Here is a 19,335-nt window from a genome sequence, read left to right as displayed (position 1 = left end):
GTAGGTGGTCCCATCTTCATAAATCAGGTATGAGTGAAGCACTGAGTGGGGTAGTTCTCTATTATTGCTGGCTTGATATGAAATTATTTTAAATCTGCCTCTGTCAATGTGTTTTCATTTTTTTTTTCTTTGTGTTTCTGGGCTCAATTGGAGTAATAGTACAGGTGGCATTTTTGGAGGTGTCTGTTTACATCTGGAACAAAGATTCAGAATTAAGATTGCTTCATTTGAACAAGCTGACTTCTTCCCTGGAGATTATACCTAGTATTTCCTGCATAACTGTGGAAAGAGCTGCTCCAAATATCCAATGTGTTAGTGGTCTTGGTTAACAGGAGATACCATAACTCTCACAGCTGTCTCTTCACTAAATTTACAGGTTAAATCAAGAGACAGTGCGCTTGGCTCACACGCAAGATTGAGGTCAAGGCATATGTGCTCTGTTCTCATTCCTGCCACAGATCTGCAGGATAAGTGTGAGTCAGATTCTACCCTTTAGTTCCTTTGTCTATAAAACTTACATACACATAATCAATTTAACAGTCTCTGACAACCTACAATTTGAGTTCAGCCATGGCCTCTGGCTCAGGGGTTTCAAACTGAGTGTCATATTCACGTATATTTGGCAATGTTGCAGAAATGTGGTAATTATTATACTAAGTCAGTGAAAGAGAAAAGAAATTAAATATATTTTGTATGTTCTATCAAGTTCAGCACCTGAGAGTCAGTGAAAATGGGGTTTTTAAGGTTATTTGCAGAAAGTCTTGTATTGTGGCAGACACACTGGCTGTACCTTAAGTGAAAGACTATAACCAGATATCTGGGGTTTTAGAATCAGAAGGTTTAGGAGCAGGTGCATATTCCACTTTTGTTGAGCTTCTCATTCCTTTCTTCTTTCAGAAGTTTTTCAGCCTCCCTCTAGGAGCAGCAGCACTAATATGCCACCTTCTCCTCATTGTTCAGTGCCAGGAGGGTAACGAGGCCTGACTTGGAAATGCTGTGTGAGTGGCAGGCAGCTGAGCAGTCTGACTCAGGGTATCTCTGCATTACAGCACTGCAAACCTGGCAAACCTAATTATGCTCACAGGGATAATGACAACTCCATATGGGATGGAAAATTGTTTGCATGTAGGCTTTGCTTCTTAACTCTTCTGCTTTTCCTGTAGTTAGTAGGCAGGCAGCAGCCTCCAAAGCTAACAGCAATGCTACTGCTGGTCCAGCTGGCACAGAAGATTTAACTTCACACGAGCCAGCTGGCTATCTCCTTGCCTCTTTTCACCTAAGAGACTGAAATATGTCATCCTTGAGATATGACCAGACTCCTGGAACTCAGAGCTCATTCTGGGAAAGAAACAGCATTATTAGTACCCTGTACATGCTTTCCTTCAGGAATGTATAAATATTAAATATGGATATATGTATTTATATGCTTTATCTATCTATGTTCATGCACAGATGTTAAAACTAAAATGCATACCAAGGAGACCTCAAGCTTAGAAATAGATATACAGAAAAAGAACCAGGAAATGAAGAAACAAGGTTCTCTCTTTTCATTTTGATACGACTGCCTTACTTGCACTACCCTGCATGTGTGGTAGCCTTAATTATCAGCTGGATTGTTTAAATATGCAGCCAATATTATTCTGTACTCAGAGTCATTGATACTAGCAGGATCACAATATTTTAATTTCCTGTGTTTTAGGATCTAATTTATTACTCTTCAAAATGGCCTCAGTGGTTTTCATAGTTATTTTCCTTTCCCTAGTAAATACAAATATATGGAGAAAGATAAAAATGGCTTTTTTAATATCATTGTTTTATAAGTAGCACTGCTAGGCTTTGAAAGTCATATCTGGAACAATGAATTGAATGGGACATTACATTTACTGGTGCTGCTGTTTGGCTGAATTGCAATTTTACAGAGGCAGCAATGTATCAGACTGAGCTATGAATCTTTCCCAAGAGAATGTAGGATTTGGAGATTACTGAAAGTGATAAAAACACAGAGAATTCCATCTATTTGGGTGTGGTGCTAGGGCAATATTGGTAATAACTCATTAAGGTACAGATGCTTCTTTTAATGCAAATTGCTCCAGCCAATCCTGACAAGCTGCTTTTTAATAGCATGAAAATTAAAGCAGCTTATTTTGCATCTCCCCTTTTGGCTGCTCAAAACTTAAGAAATGCTCAAATTAAACTATTTTAAAACTACCCAAGCTTGCAGAAATGAAATTAAAAGCATGACATAAAAGCGCTTTAAAAAGTTCTAATTGTGGATTCTCATCTTGTATCTCATGGAGAGCAGATGTGGCAGAAAGCTGTGGCAGTAGTCTGAGATGCCTACGTTGCAGAAGTTTATTAAAGGCAGCAAAGGAAAACCTTTACCTCACATAAGTAACAGATGCTGTTTATCCCCTGAGTGCCTACTCGTGGTGGCACTGAGTGACTTAGTTTATATTGGCTAAACCGAGAAGGCCTGTATTCAAACAAACCTGTAAATAAAGCTAAATATTTAGTTAGTGCAACTTTCTTCCGGGGTAACAAATGAGGATTGTGGCAAAGAAAGCACTGGATTGCACTTATTTATTGAAAATTAACACAAATGAAGGTAGGATTGAGAATATTTAAAATGGAAGGGCTACAGATATTAGGTTATTATAATCTGAACTAGTGAACTACAACCTTTCTTGCTCTATCCGTTTTATTAGAGCAATGTCCACAGTGTTGCTTAATGGCTGCAACTAGGTAAATACTCATGGCCCTTGGTCAAAGGAAGGGGCTCTCAAAAAGCATCTCAAAGGTTATCAGAGGCTGCTTGTGGCAAGGCTGCTCATCACACACTGCTCAGTGCTCTCACCTGTTCTGAGCATTTGATATCTGCTCTGTCATTTGGGATCCATGGGACCCATGGTTTGGAGTTCTTGGGAATTACACAACATCTGTTTTTATGGATGGCATCTAAACATGAGGCATCTTACTTAGCATCGAAAATCTACTGTTATGAATAATATATGTTTAGGAGGCTGAAAATCAAGCAAAATAGATCACATGTAATTCCAAGAAAATATCTCAAAGGCCATAGTATAAGACTGTTTTATAAGATGAATTTGGAAACTCTTGTCTACTTTGCCAAACATACAAAGATAAGCTGAAGTAAATAGATAGTGAAATGGCCTACTTAAGGTCTTCGCGTCTTTTGCAAGTTTTAAATGCTTTCACTGCAGGCAATGCTTAAAGTTGCTTAGCACCCAAATTTTTTGCAGTAGTTTTTCAGCTACAGCATCCTTCAGAGGCATCTGCAGAGATACACCCAGGAATGCATCCAACCATTCCAAGCGTTTTGACGCTAAGTAAGATGTGTCATGTTTGGATGCCACTCATAAGAAAGGATGTTGTGCAATTCCTAAATTCTAAGAATTCCAAACCATGGATTGCATTGTGAAAGTTCTCTTTAAACTTTTTAAGTGAAATATGTTGTTGGAGGTATCTTCCCCGAGGATTACTGGCAAACACCTCATGTTTATAGGGGTACCACACAATTTAGACAGCACAGACAGGATGTCTCTTTCATTCTAATTTGTCTCTGTACATGGTTTATAACATCCCCCAAAATTACTCCTTGATGTGCAATTCTTCATGCTTGTTCTGCTCTCAGAAGTGAGTCTTTTTCAAAGGATTTCAAAGAGGACCATTTTAGCTCCAAGTGTGCTGGGCGTGAAAAAGGATTGTTTTGACACACTTTTATGCTCTGGTTGCTCCAGAAGCATTTAAATCTGAAAACTGCACTTGTGATGGGTAAGTCTCAGCCTCTCAGATAAGGTGTTACAAGCACTCAAAAACAACATTAAAAGGACATGAAGGTTGTAAAGTTAAGCGCCTGCCAAAAAACAAATTAGGCAATGATAGAATGAACATCGATAGTGAATCCTTAGTTCAGTCCTGCTCTGTGTATAGGTTATGATAATTTTGAAGGGATAAGGTACCATTTTTTTTCATGAACTGTCTTTTCCTCTCCTGGGATTGTCTTTCCTTACTGCGTCTGTATTATCACATTTGTCTTTCCAGTTTTCTCACTCAGTCATTCCTTGCTTTATCCTTCCAGACTTCTCATTACCACCCTATCCCTAACATTTCCTTGCCTCAAATTCTTGCTTTACCTTCACTCCTAAATGTCTCTGTCTTCTTCTTTTTTCACTCTGCTGTCTTATATCTTTTTCCATTCTAGCAGTTGGCCAAGAAAAATGAAACTCTAAGGAATGACAATGACAAAATCCACATCATATTTTATATGTACTTTTCTTAAGGTGCAGAGAACTGATTTCTGTATGAGAAATGTTTGTAAGTAAACTTTTGGAGGAGGGGCTAATGGGAACCCTTCCAGACTGTTGCCAAAGTCAGCTGTCTCCATACATTTGTCTTGCAGCTCCTTTTGCCATGTCATGTGTTTTGGGATTACCAGTGGGGATTCGGCTTCTTTATTTCAATTAAAGTTATGCTGAGTTTTTAAAGACTCTGTTAATAAATTAAGATGTTAGAAAGGTCTTTTGGAGGATACTATCTAGAAAAAAAAATCAGAGATAAAAAATATAGTTGGTATTCCTCACATATTTGTATTTCACATGTGAGCATGCTAATTTTGCGTACAACTCCTCTGTGAAACTAAATGTTCCTTTCACTCTTACTTGCCTTATGTGTTCTCTCCATCCTTTCCTTTTATCTTTTTAATAAACTGACTTTTTCTGTGGTCTCTTAAATTAGTTAATGCCTTTGGGAAAGATTATTGTACTTATGTGGCATCAACTGGAACAATACCTTGCAGATTCAATGGGCATCACTGGTCTGTGCTCTGTACTCCTGCTATGCCTAGAGATCAATGTGCTGAGAGGTGTAAACACACTGAGAAAACCAGTGAGCCTGGCTCACTGGGTGAATTTTAATTTAATTTGAAAACTTCCAGAGCTTTCTCACTGATACTGCAAAAAATCTGACTTACATTCCTAATTTTCTACTCTGTAAGTAGATCTGGCTAATTTGTTCCCCAGCTGTTTAATTTGCAAAGGGGGCTGTCATTCTGTGTTAAATAAAACTGGAAAAGATGGAGCCCAAGGAAGATCTGTGTAATGATGAAAGTTTGTTCCAGTTCAAAGCTGCTGTTGATATTGGGTGTGATCCAAAAACCCTTGATGCCAGATGCAGTGCTTCCATTGATGTAATCAGATTGCAAATCAGGGCCGGTGTGTTCAGCCCACTACTCCTTAAGCTACTGCTCTGGTACCTGACTCTGGGAGGATAAGCTGAGCCAACAGCATTTAGAAAAACACCATTCCTTGTTGCCCTCTGCCTTCGTACTATATACAAGAGATGCTCACTCCCAGTTGTATAATTCGCTCTGTTTCTCCCCTCAGGAATGTAATGTGAGATATTTTTTTTTCGTTCTTCAGTCTAGCCTTGCTTTTAATTTGTTTTCCTCAGGCCAGATGTGCATGGTTTTGTGTAATCTACAGGTGTTGTGGACCAGATCTGGGTGACCCTCACTGCCCCTAAATCTGAGCTGCTGTCTCATTCAGCCAGGAACTGATTTCTGGATGATCTCTTTGGACTCAATACCTGAGTCTAGACATGCTTGGTGGCCTCATCATTGGCACTTTCTATACTTCTACATTAAAAAAAAATAAAAAAGAAAAAAAGTGAATGTTTTGAAAATCCAGGCAGTTTTATGAAAGATAATGGATGAATCAGGCTTTATAGCGATCTGCTCTCGTATTATTGTATGTTAGAGACTCATGCCAAATCATGGTCTTGGAGAGTGACTGGCCCTGGGGCTAAGAGAAGTTCCCTGGGGGGTGAGTCTGGAATTGGAGGTTTTCTATTTGACTCCACTTGTCAGGGAAATGCGCCTCATTGCACAGTCTCACAGCTGAATTGGTTTCTCAGTTGCCTTATGATTCATATTACCCTTTGTTGTTGCTGATCATACTGTTTTCTTTTTTGCTTCATCTGCCTGTTTTTTCCTGGCTTTATCTGTCTCTGTACTGCTAAAAGTTCCCATTTTCTTTTCCAATTTACTTTTAGAGGGAGCAGAATGGAGACCCCTGTCAGATAATCTGTCTCTGGTTAAAAAATGCTGCTGCCCTTAGCTAGGCAATGTCTTATATCAATTTGGTGGGCAAAGACACAAAAATACTTCTCCTGCTCTCAGAAAGGAGCAAGTATTTCACTCTTTCCAATAAATGTTTCCTCTATGATTTTTTACAATTGTTGATAGCAGCTAAGAAGTTATGGTCAAACTTTCCTTTATGGACTGTGTACTATTTTGGGCATTGTGCTGGTGGGTGAAGAATCCTGGTATAAGTCAATTTTCTATTCTGAATCTCTTCTCCCACATATAAAAGGAGAGTAAACATGCTGGCTGGCTTTGAAATCCACTGCCCAAAAATGTTATTTAGGAGTTGGACATTATGATCTATAATTATAATCAAACCCATATGGGCATTATGCATGAGAAGGCAGCCTGATAGCATATATGGTTGTGAGTATAAAGAAACCAGGAAATTCCTCTGCTGCTGTAGACAAGTGACAGTGGAGGCATTTTTAAGTTCATTGTGTCAGTAATGCAGAGAACCTGGGGAGGTGTGTTGCTACTTGTTAAAATTCCTTCCTGTATTTAATTTCTCTGCCATGGTTTTGCATTAGCATAATCCTTTGACCTAAAGATGAAAATATCAGCAAAGGCATGAAAACTGAAATCAGGTTTCAGAGTTGACTGTCGTGCTGTACTTTGTGAGCGGCATTAGTTGGTGGAGGTGAGTGGGACAGTAGGAATGATTCCCCCCAAAAATCTAGAATTGTATGTCAGAACCAAACTTATTTTTGAAGATTCAGCTTTTTGTTTGATGTATGCAGTTTTTACTTGTATTGAAGAATTCTCCTCTCTCCTGGACTGGGAAAACCTTGGAAGTACTTCAGGAAATCCTATCTAAACCATCAACTTCTTACTGGCTTACAAAAGTAAAAAAGGTTTTGTTATCTCAAACAAATGCACATTGTTATTGTTGATTTAGAAAGTATTTTTAGCTCGTGAACATACCCAAAGCATGAAGTGTCAACTATGAATCTTTGTTGTTTTATGATTTCAGGTACGTGAGTTGCATAGATCTGCACGCAATTCTATAGATGAGCAAGGTTTTAGATCTACCTCCAAAACTCCAGGTGCTCCTTTTGGTATTGTCACTTGCCTGGACACCACATAACAGTCCAAGGACAAGCTGCTGTCTGAGAGACCTGCATTATAAAAGTAGGTTCATCAAAATTAATGTCTTCTCCCTTACTAGATTTTTATTCTAGAATTAATTGGTTTCAACCCCTGGCATCAGGGCAGTAAATTTAAACTCCCTCAAATCTCTTGACTTCATTTAATACCTGTTACAAAGAATATATGTGTTTTGTTGTTTGGGTTTTTTTTTTTTGGTTTTTGTTTTTGGTTTTTTTTTACAGACCAAAGTAACTGTAATGGCTCAAGCTCCTTTGTTAAAGGAGTAATAAGGTTGCAAATTGCAGAATTCATCAATCTGGAAATGCTTGTTCAACCCAGTTCTGTTCTCCTATTTGTCTGCATCATGATACTGGCTTATAATATTTCACTTGTATAAAAACTCAGAACAAACCCTTGTTTACAAGTGAAGTAGATTACACTCAGTATAAATCAAGATAGTAAATTGAAGCTGAGACTATTAGACTATTTCTTTTTTCTGAACTACAACCCTTTCTTGCTACTGAGAATAATAATAATAATACAGTGTCTACAAGGTAAAACTAGCTACTGTGAGGTTTTGAAAGAGTTGTGACCATACTGTGTTACATACTTTAAATAAACCTGAGGAAATGTTGTGAATCTCCCTGAAGGGGAATTAAGACTGGTGTGGGAACACAGCACAACCAGACTTGTTAGAACACCTCTCATAAACTTGTTTTTTATTAGTAGACTTGAGATGATAATGGCAGAAAAGCTATTTCCTCTATTAATTCACTTACTCTTTAGTGCAGGTCGCACATCTGCACACAGCTGGAGCAGCAGTGGGACACCAATGCTGCAGCACACTTATTGAGAAGTGGTGGTCATCCTGGGCACAACTGTGTTTTCTAGAAAGCTGTTTGCAATCTCCTTTGAGGTGCCTGTGAGCAGGAGCTATGTGTTACACCTGTAGTTCCTCTCTGCACGCAGCAGCTCATTTCCTCCTTCAGCAGGGTCAGAGTACTCCCATCACCGGTTGATGGTCACCTTAATCAGCTTTTTGTCTTAAATTTACCAGTTCCTGGGAGACTTTGCATGTGCTATCTCATGGCACATACATTTCTCATGGTTTCCAGGTGATGGTCCCTCCATGCACATGTATAGGTCCCTTGTCCCCCTTCAGGGAGGCTGGTGCAGAGGGGTTTTGTGGCAGGAGCAGTGCTGCTGCTGAGCCTTCAGCTGTTACTGAGGGAGACAGAATGTGTGTGGGGGAAAGGAAGATCTGACCCTGTTGTGTAGGTGGGGAACTGGGCTACAGCATTTTGCTGATTTGCCTCACCCCTGGCAGGAAGCTGGCAGCAAGGCTGTGAACTGAGTCCAGGATGTCTGTGTCCTCCTGGCTTACCTTTCACCCTCAAGAACAACTGTCTCTGAAGTTTTCAGCTCCTGTTGCTCTTCTTGCTCTGCTGCAAGACGTGAAGTTACAGCACTCCTTCTTTCCTGGATATACTGGAGTAGACTCCAGTGTTTGGGGAAAACCTCAACATATTTGTGATTGGGTTTCTAGGGCTTGGTTGGCACACTTACTGGGACTTAGCCTAAGGTGTTTGTTCCTCTGAATGAGCTAGAGACATTTCTTCTGGTCTTTATTCCTCAAATTGTGAATGGAAAAGGAGCAGCCCGAAGATGTGTCAGGTATCTGAGGAGAACAATTGCCTAGAAGAGTCCCTTTTCCCTGTGACTTTTCTACTCAACATACCTAAATTATTCAGAAGAAAAGAAAAAAAAGGCTAAACACTTGTAAGAAATGTCCAAGAGGAAGTCTTGAAAGGATTAGGAGAAATTATTATTGAGGCTGCAATTACTTGTAATGTCTTTTGATGAAGTCACTTTGCTTTACCAGTCCTTATCTTTCTACCATTCCCCAGACCAAGTGCTGAAAAAAACAGCTGACAAACCAACCCTTGTTTTTATTTCAGTCTAGATGTTGTTAATATTTCTTTAGATAGCACTGAAAATTGTACTTCAGTGTTGTCATGCTGTCACGATTAGACTCTGATGAGGATCTGAGTCATGAGCAAGCCTAGCATTGTAACTTCATGTTAACCTTTTCCCTAGCTCTTTTTGTTTCACTCTCTGAAAGTTCAATAGCTTTTATAGATGAAAGACTGTGTGGAAATATCTTTTATCTTTAGGTAAATTCCGTTCATGGAATTCACTGAATCAAAGGCCCAGAAATTCCTTTAAATGCCAGTACTTCAGTAATTTGGAGTTATTCTCCACTGAATTGTCTTAGTTAATTACTGTCATATTTAAACTGGGTTTTGGTTGACCAAGGATGATTAAAATACACTTCGGGTTAGAACAGCATGTTTAAAAAGACTTGACAGAACTGTTTCTTTGACTGTCTTTTTGCTAGTTGAAAGAATTTCCTTTGAAGTTTCTCATCTTGAAGATGTTCTTGAGACTTTCACTCTCTTTTCCTGATAGACTTAGGAGTGATTATAATAATAAAACAATAAACTTCTTGTTGCAAACCATACCTACATGGAGGACATTATTCAGAACAAGAAAGGATTAGATAATTAAACTGTAATTAAGAGAATGAGAATGTCTTCTTGAAATACAATGGTGGGATGACCTGTAAATTCGGTAAGTAAACAGTCTATTGCTGACACCGGCAGGAAAATAATAAAATAAATTAATACAGGTATCTTTGCCTGAAATGAAATTTCCCATTTTATCACTGTTTTAATATAGGCTTACTGGTTTTGAAAATGCCACTTGCAGCAAATAGTTCTTCTGTTTATACATGAAAACCCCCTGGACTTTCTGGGAATTTAAGGAAGGGAAAATAACACTAGAACTTGGCTGACCACAATGCATGCAGTAATGTTTTGGTTGTCAGATGAAACATGTAGGAAAACTTATGCAGATGTCTTTTGGGTTAGGAAAATTGGTGTCCTCACCTAAAAGGAAAAAAAGACACCCTTTGGAGGTTAAAAATGAGAACAAATTCCAGTCTATACTGAAAGATTTAGCAAATTCATGTCAGTTTAGAAAACCAGAAAAATATAACTACAAGGGAACACTGTGATTATTTTCTCACGTGTAATTCAATTGGGACTCATCGCTCAGGAAGGTCATATGATCAATAAAGTCTTGTTCTGTTTAATTATTATAGAACAACTTGACAAACATCTGAGCCAATTTTCCCACACTGCCTCAAACTTGGAATAGATAGAAAAAGCATCAAGTTGATTAAATGCAGAGCTATGGATGAGTAGTCAGAAATGGAAGGAGAAATGTGGAACAGTTCTTTCAAAACCCTTGATCATGCGAAACAGGTAAGTATTGGACAACTTCGAAATGCTGAGATTATTTTTAATGCTGGGACTAGATTTGCCTAATGGTGCAATCAGTAAGAGATAAGTGCCTTACCTCCTTAATCATTTGTGTGTGTTGAAATGGATTACTGTGGACTTGTCTTTCAGCCCAGTGGCTTCACAGAGATGTGTGAATTCGATCTCATACCCAACCATTAAACAATTAGTGCTAGATGAGCAGGAGCACATGCACAGTGAAAACAGAATTTCTCAGTTTTCTCTAAGATTTCACATTATTTGATGATTTGGGGTTTTTTTGTTTTGTTTTGTTTGGTTTTTGGTTATTTTTTGTGGGTTTTTTTTTGGTTTTTTTTTTTTTTTTTTATCTAATTCTCTTTCCTGAGCTTTGGCTGTTTCAAATACTTTCTTGCAGGCTTCTTCTATTATAGACCTTCATTGCCCATATTCTGAAGACCAGATATAATCTCTTCATCTATCTTGTGTGGCAATTACTGCCTGCTGCAGCAAATCAGCACAGCTTTTGCAGCTTTAGATGGGTATCTGTGTAATCTCTTCATAGACTGGCCAGCAGAATCCCACTACTCAAGCACACTGATCCTACACATTCATCATGTGAATATTCAAGTGCTCAGATTTTACTAATGGAAGTGCCCTGGGGAGAAGATAATGAACTTCAAGCAAAGCAAACGTTAATCTTTGGTTTTGAGGTATTTGCTGAAAACATTTAAAATTGCGTGTCTATCTGATTTTAAAATTTCCAAGTTGAAGCATAGTTGGCTATTTACATTAGTTGGAGAACATGGTCAATAAAGTAGTACTTGTGTGAGTTTCAGTGGAAGTTAATTACAGATAATTAAGGAATAGACAAAGTATAAAATAATTGATCCTAATGCCACCAAGTTAATGAGAATTTTGTCATTGATTTCACAATGGACCAGATTTCATAAAAGACATATCTGGCTTTACAGAGAGGAAACTTTCCTCCTGCTTAAGCAAGTTTCATGTTACTAACCGTTTGCTGAAAGTGTTTTAGCAATTAAGAATGTATGAAAAATTAAATACAAACCAAATATTGTCAGAATGTGACAATTGTCAGATTTTGCTTTGTCCAATTCTTCTCTTTTCTGGCTGACAATATCAGCTAGTATCACTAGCTCTCTGTGGCTGAAAAAGTCAACATGATTGATGTGACACAGTTCAGTCCAGAGAAAAATCTGCGGTCAAAAACTGATCACAAAGTTAGTTATACAACAGGTCAGGGCGCTGAAGAATGAAAATGCTAATCTTTCTTTTTGTGAGTGGAAGAAGGATATGCAAAATGTGCCTTCTCCTTAGGGAGGAAGCTGTACATTTTATAATGATGCTTTTCATTGTAAATGTTTGTTTCAAATCAATATAGATATATTTGAAACATCAAAAATTCTATAAAGTTTTAAGGTTCAATTATTTCAAATCAATAGGGTTGTAAAAATAAACACAGTCCACTAACATTCTTTGGTTTTATTGCACAAGAGAATTTTTTCTGGTTTTTTTTTTGTTTGTTTGTTTGGGGGTTTTTTGGCATTTTTTTATTTTGTTTGTTTTTTGTTTGGTTGTTTGTTTGGTTTTATGTTTGTTTGGTTTTTTGTTTGAGTTTTTTTTTTGTGGATTTGGAGTTTTCATTATGCTTTGTTTTGGTCAAATTAAGACCTTCAAATTTGTCAAAATGTGAATCAGTGAGAATTTGGCAAAGAGAGGAGATGTTACATGGCCCAAGGTGCAAATGGACTTCTCTCTCTTCTTGAGTTTTCATGCCTAATTTTATTCTTATTTAACAAAGACTGGATTTTTAACTGTGGTTCATAACCAAGTTTGGGGTTCAGAACAATATTATAGAATTATTGGTGGCTGTATTTAAAGGGTCTGAAATTTTTAAGACAAATATCTGCAGATCTGAGGAGTGAGTGACCACAGGGCTGAAGAGGAAATGAAGTCCAAGAAAAGAGTGAGAAAATTAGTGGCTGTAAGCAATGAGGGAATTCCTTGGTCCTTATCACACTGAGTGAAAATGTGAGAGGAATGGGCTCTGAAAAGGCTGGTATAAACCAAAAACCAGAGGGACAAACAGTCAATTTCTCAGGAAAATCACATCACTAGGGATATTTACATATATAAACTTTGGTCTTATGGGGTTGTATTTTCATATTTCTAACACATGAGAATAACCACTAAAACTGAGAAAGTTGCTCATATCCTGTGGTGGAAGAATCAGCTCCAGGCATCAGCTCCAGCAGAATTTACTTTTGCTAAATAAATAAAATCCCCACTAGCTGCCAAATAAAAATCATTATCACATGAGTTTCTATTATGCTTGCTTAGTCTCTAGTGCATGGAGTAGATATTACTAATTTATCTCATATCTCACACTGCCCAGCATTTGGCTGATAATGGCTTTAGGCTGGTAGCAGGCAGGATCACAATGTATGGCAGTCACATCTCTAGTCTGTGTACTGGGCCACTTTTGAAAGCGCAGCACAAAACCACAGCTGTCATTCAGCATCCTCCCTACAAGACATTCTTGGCCTTCTGAATTCGCTTACAGCAATCATTTCACCCTTCGGGTCTTCTTCAGACAATTTAATTCACAAAGCAGACAAAACATAATGTATATGCTTTTATAATTTCTCTCCTGGTTTTTCTATTATTTTTTTCCAGTTAGTCAAATGTCTTTTCTTCTGTATATTACTACCTGTACAATGCAGAGCAGTACAATGTAAGACCAGAGGGCAGCGTAAAGTCAATTTTTTCCCATCTGTGCATTTTTTTTTTACTTTTGCAGTTCAGATCCCCAGAGGGAAAGGTATGCTATTTGTCTTTATCTTGTGTTTAATGCTAAATGTAGTCTGCAATGCAGAGATGGGTGCTGTTGCTTGGGGTACCCCTTCCAATTTATGTTGCGCCTACTCAAAAATTATATAAAAATGGTGATGTTACAACTGTTGGGAAATGATGTAAAACTCCCATACTCATTCCAGAATATGAAAAGTTGCCCCAAGTATGACTCTCATTCATTTAAAAGGGCTTCCTTATTTATCTTGGTTCCAACAAGACAAGATATAGGGCTGGTTTGTGTGTGTATTTCAGAGGCTGAACAGCGCTGGAGGGACTAATTTTTCTGCCTTCTGTAGCTCTCTTGCTTATTCTTTTAGCCAGATGTCAAGCAGAAGATGGAGAAAAACTTTAGGTGCTCTCAAGAATGATGGTAATAAGGGAAGATGATAGAACATAACTGGATTGTACTCTTGCAGCTGAATTGCTATTGATTTTAGAGAATGTAAAATCTCATTGCAGGACAGGCATCTCTCCAGCCCTTGGCAATGCTTTGCCACCTGCCTGCATGGGGCAGGGTTGGTTCCTCACAAACAGCTTTGCTCTTTCCAAGGAGATGACTTGTAGCAGGAAATTCTGCCTTGTACATTGACATTTGTCTCTCTGTATAGTCCTTCTCCTATTGCAACCATTTGTAGACATTATGTTGACTTCAGCTGTGTTGCTTTAGAGCAACATGTGATGACTTTGTATTCAATATAGAATTGTAGCATTATTTTCATATTTGAAGGTTCTGTTATAGATAAATAAGATACAGTCCCAATCTCATAAACTGGGAACTAATATGAGCCCAGAACATATTTCAGAAGCAGTTAAAATATAATTATTTTTTAAAATTATTTTTTAGTATGATTTTTTCCTTCTTACCTTTTACTTGCAGATTTTTTTTTTCAATGAAAGTATATTTTTCTTACCTAATTTAATTTTGTGCATAAGGAAGGAACAGAAGTGAAAATATTTTTGCCAGTGTTTTGCTTGTTTTCCTTATAAACAAACAATTCTAAAATTAAAAAAAGGGACTAATTCTTTATCAAGAAGATAGATCATATAGTTTATTATTTTCAAAATTTTAAAGCTTATCTGTAGTGTTCAGCTGTAGCAAATAATACTGCCCAATTTGCATTTTGTATGGCTTTATTACTATAAAGGACATAGGACAAAGGGAAATGATGCTATTTGTGGTTTAACTTTTATATTACCATGTATAAGAAATGTATGTTGTTCTAAATTGTTTCGTGGAATGGGTCCATCTCAGCAGAAAACCCTTCTGTTGAAAGATAGTGTTTTGCTGGATAGCCCATAGATGTCTCATAAACATATTCATGTCCTTTAGTCTTGAGAAAATACTTGTTTCCAGGCTGTATCAACACAAATTGTTTTTCTGTGTTGTGTATATATCTGCATAACTAAGGAAATATGTCACAAATAATTCTACAGGATGTAGCTTTCATTTTCTTCTCTAGTGATATCAAACAGCAGTATAATTATGAGGAGCACTGTGTAGGGATATCTTTAACTTGCAAAGACAAGGTGTCACATCTAATACAGAACAAATGTAATAGGGTAATACAGTATGACAGCAGAGAGTTCAGACTCTGCGTGCTCAGTTACACGCTGGAATACGTGTTGGAGCAAAGCAGGAGACAGAGTTCAGGATGTAGAAGTCTTGTGAGATTTATAGCTTTAAGTATAAAAATTATATTCTCCTGTCCTTTTCTTTTGTGTGTCAGCAAAATTCTGGTGGCCTAGAATCTGAATTCTTTTCCACATATCTTATTTATTATTAAACCCCATGATACTAAAAAGTGGCTTTTATATCCTACTTGTGTAGCCAGGCTATAGATTTTGTTAAATGTACAGGTTGTCTTCACCTTTTCTTCACTTCTACCCATTTTTGTGATGCAAAATGCCGTAAACATTGCATTCCAGGTTTCTTTTTGGGATTTAAAGTAAAATAAAAATTTAGACAATATGGGTGACCTGACTTCAAGGTCTGTTTTGGACCACTCTCAGTAAGGCTTTGTATGTGATCAGCCTGAACTGCTGTCTCTGCCAGGCTCCAGGAGCTCCATCATAGGTTCAAAAGGTTTCTGCTCCTGGGATAACCTCAATGATGCACAGCTGACAGAATAATTTATATTGTTATTAACAGATATGAATTAGGGAACTTATGATGTAGGCATTTAGGAGGATTGGAAAATACAAAGCAATGCTTGTTGAAGAGTTTGCATTGATTAAGTGCAGTGACAGTTGTTGTACCTCTGTTCAAGGGCCAATTTTATGCAATTCTGCTTGATAGATAAATTTGAGATAAGCTATTTTTATACTGTATATACTGCTTGGTAAGGATGCAAAAGTTTCTGATTTTCTCAGACAGTCCTGTCTCAGAGATACCTTGTGAGTCAACACAATTCTTCCTGGTGGATGATTTTTTATCATGCTTCTAGTTAAATCATTCAGTACTAGCAAGGCAGGGAAGGTATCCCAAACAAGGCTCATAACAATATTTTGGGAAAACTAGTGAGTGAAAGGCTGTTTGCATGGTTACTTGTTGATAGCAAGCATTGGCACAAAGAGAGCAAGAAGGTAATGTTAATACATTTAAAGGCCAGTGTGCCAGTACTTTATAGCTGAGTCCAGCTCCCACGTAAGTAAACTGTTTTTTTTTTTGCTAGAAAAGATACATGACCAACGCCTAAAACTTTATCAGTCAGGAGCAAATCATGAAAGATAGTTTAGAGGAGAAGTAAAATTCCTCAGTTCACTTTCCTGTCTGCAGGAAAGGACTGCTTTTGTTTTTCTGCCCTTGCAGGGCCGGAAACTCAATTTTTTCCCAAAAGACATAAATACTCCTGGAAAAGTTCAATCCAACATCTTCTGCATGCCAAGTGAAGCAATAGGTGTAGCTGGAGCAGCACACAGGACCTGGTTGTATGGCTGGGGTGCAGTCCTGAGTCTTGTGGGATGAGTCTTCCTTGGGCATTACCTTCTGGAGTCGCAGGATGTAAATTGTGGTACCAGCACAGTGGGCACAGACTCCTTAGTTGCTAGAGCTCTGTGTCCATCAGAAACAGCTGTGTCAAAAAGTTCCATCATGGCAGTGCTTTGTGGTCTGCACACTCACCCATGGACTGTGCTTCTGGAACCCCTGCTCCGAAAAGGTAACTTCAGCCAGGAGATGTTGCTTTCCAGAAACCTCATATGTAAGTAATTTCAGTATCTGAGGCCACTCATAAACAGCAGGCTGTTTCTGGAAGTCCTTTCTGGTATATGCTTCCCCACTCTGTGATCCTGGCCCCTTTCCCTACTCCTTGATTTGTCACTTGAGAATCCACATAAAATGAAGAATGCAGGACATTCAAAGGAAAGTTCCTGGAGCTGAAATGTTACAGCTGTTCTGTCTCGTTGTCTTTAAATCAGTTTCAGTTTGTTTTAGTGGTGTTAAGGAGAGCTAAAAACCTTAGAAAAAGTTACTGTTGACATTTGTGGCAGAGGGTACCAACTCCCTGCAACACAGGAGGGAATATGAGCTCTTGAGAGCTGAAAGAACTGGATTTTTTTTTTTTTGGTTTAACGTTAAGCATATATAGTATGCTTAACTATATATGCTTTATGTTAAGCATATATAGTATGCATTAAAGTAGCCTGAAGTCTTCAACCCTAACGACTGCTCTTAGGACAATTTAGTATGAATTTTAACTTAATGAAGGCTCCTGGCTCTGCAAGACACAAATATCCTGTCTGATTTCATGGCTGGAAGAGATCCTAACTGGTAAATTTCTATCACTGGCGTGTGGCTCATAATGGTTCTTTGCTGAAATAACATTTCAGATGCTAGGAAACATTAAGCATTCCTCTTTGAAAGGGATGCTTTCTCCTAAGTTTTACATAGTGTACTTTTCTGAATTTTGGTAATTTTTTCCCCCCTCATATACACTAATTGGACACTGCAGCTAGATACACCATGGAGAAATGAAAAATGAAAAAATCTATTTTAGCAGAGTTTATCATGAACTCTGATGAAGATGGCTGTGGGTTCAAACTCATTTAAAAATGAAATGTTGATACCCTTTTTATTCATTTGCATGTTGCTGTATGTAAGATGAAATGCATCCCTGATCTCTCTCTTGCCATCAAATTTGTAGACAGACAGACAAGCAGTGGCAGATGTACCATCTACACCTCCGATTAGGTTGCTGTGAGGTTGTTTTGTGCTTTGTCTTTGCACAGGAAGAGGATAAAAACTGGAATATTGTGGGACCTGGGCATTCAAATATCTTTAGCTACTTCTGGAAGAATCTGTCTGTCTGTGGAACTGTGCCTCAAAGTTGGTGCCTGACTGGTGGCAGGTTGGGTTGGAAATCAGTCAAATCTAAAGGCCAAACTAGAAGCAAAAACTATGTGTGGTTAAGGATCCATTTGGAATGTTAGTCTTGCTTTATTTTTTTTTATTTTATTTTATTGCACTTTTTTTTTTCACTAAGTAGAGTTACCTTCTTTGATGAATTGAATGTAACAAGGTTATTTAGAACTGGAAATTTGATCTCTACTGCATCAGACTTAACATTCATTTCTATCAGGGAATGGCTTCTTAGGGTCAGCCTCAGGATTACATTACAGCTCCTGTCTGAGCTAGAACTGCTGTGTATCACGAGGTCAGTGTAAATAGTGAAAATCTGCAGCCTGGAATGATCCAACCTGACACAGACACCCTAACTCCACATTATAATTAGCATGCCAGGACTTAATTCCTTGCTAAAACACAGCGCTTCTTTCACTTGGGAATGTAAAAGTGCTTATAAATCTAATTTAAATTCCCATTTAAAAAAAAAAAAAAAGATGATCTAGTCTTGAAGTCTCTTGGGCACTTAAAAGCTCAAATATGGAAGGGTATGTTCTTATACACAAGAAGATATTGATAATAGCACATAGATTGATAACATTATAAAAACATCAGTTTGTGAAATGATTTTACAAGACTATTTTTGTTTATCTTGGTCAGGCTTAATTTTCTGCCTTGAGAAATCAGCATTCTTTCAGCACTCTTCACGGAAAGGCTGTTGCTGACCCTGCTGGTTTCTATTGAACTAGCTCCCCAAAACATAGTTAGCAAAGTTACATTTGCCTTTTACTCAGCAGAATTTTCAGTGTTCCAGTCTGTCTCTAATTCCCAAACAATTACAAGAAAAGCCAGCTAAGGAACAACACAAAGGAACCGCCCCCCAGCCCCTCCCCAATCATTCCAGCATGAAAAAATGGTCTTGGGCGAATATACAAAGAGATCAGAAAGTGATATAAAGATATATAAAAAGATGTGAAACTTTTTCAGAAGTGGTTGCAATTTATACTTGAAAGAGCCATAATGACACTGTTCTCTGCACTTATATTAGGCATTTCATCTGAAGATCTCAAAAGGTACTAAGGGAGTGAATTTAGTAGCATTGTAGCCTCCTCCTTCACCTTTAACAGGTTGCAATAGCAGTAGAGGAAAAATTAAGGGTGGGCTATTACAGAATTCACAATGTCCTCTCCAACTTAGGCTGGCATTCTCTCTCCCATAACTGATCTGCTGCCACCTGACCTTGCCAGACTAGCACATAGAAAATCATAGGTGCTGCAAAAACCTGATCTGCTAGAAAACATTATGCAGGAGAAAGTCTGCAAAGTTCTGTCACAACCAGAGCCAGAGGTGCACGATGAAGCTGAGGGGCCCTCATGCCAGAGTTCTAAAACATAAAAAGCTACATGGGATCTTGGTTAGTTGTCTAGACCCCCCTGTATGCTCAAGGAATGGAACAGACACTTTTATCTCACAGTTTCTGACCTATTTTAGATGTTCCTTTTAGCACCATTAACTGAAATGGTTAGGTAGATGTTTAAAGTGAGGTGAAA

This window comes from Camarhynchus parvulus, chromosome 2, assembly GCF_901933205.1.
Source record: "Camarhynchus parvulus chromosome 2, STF_HiC, whole genome shotgun sequence".
In the NCBI taxonomy this organism is placed as follows: domain Eukaryota; kingdom Metazoa; phylum Chordata; class Aves; order Passeriformes; family Thraupidae; genus Camarhynchus; species Camarhynchus parvulus.
The sequence above is the reverse complement of the archived record's forward strand: the minus strand, read 5'-3'. Positions refer to the sequence as shown.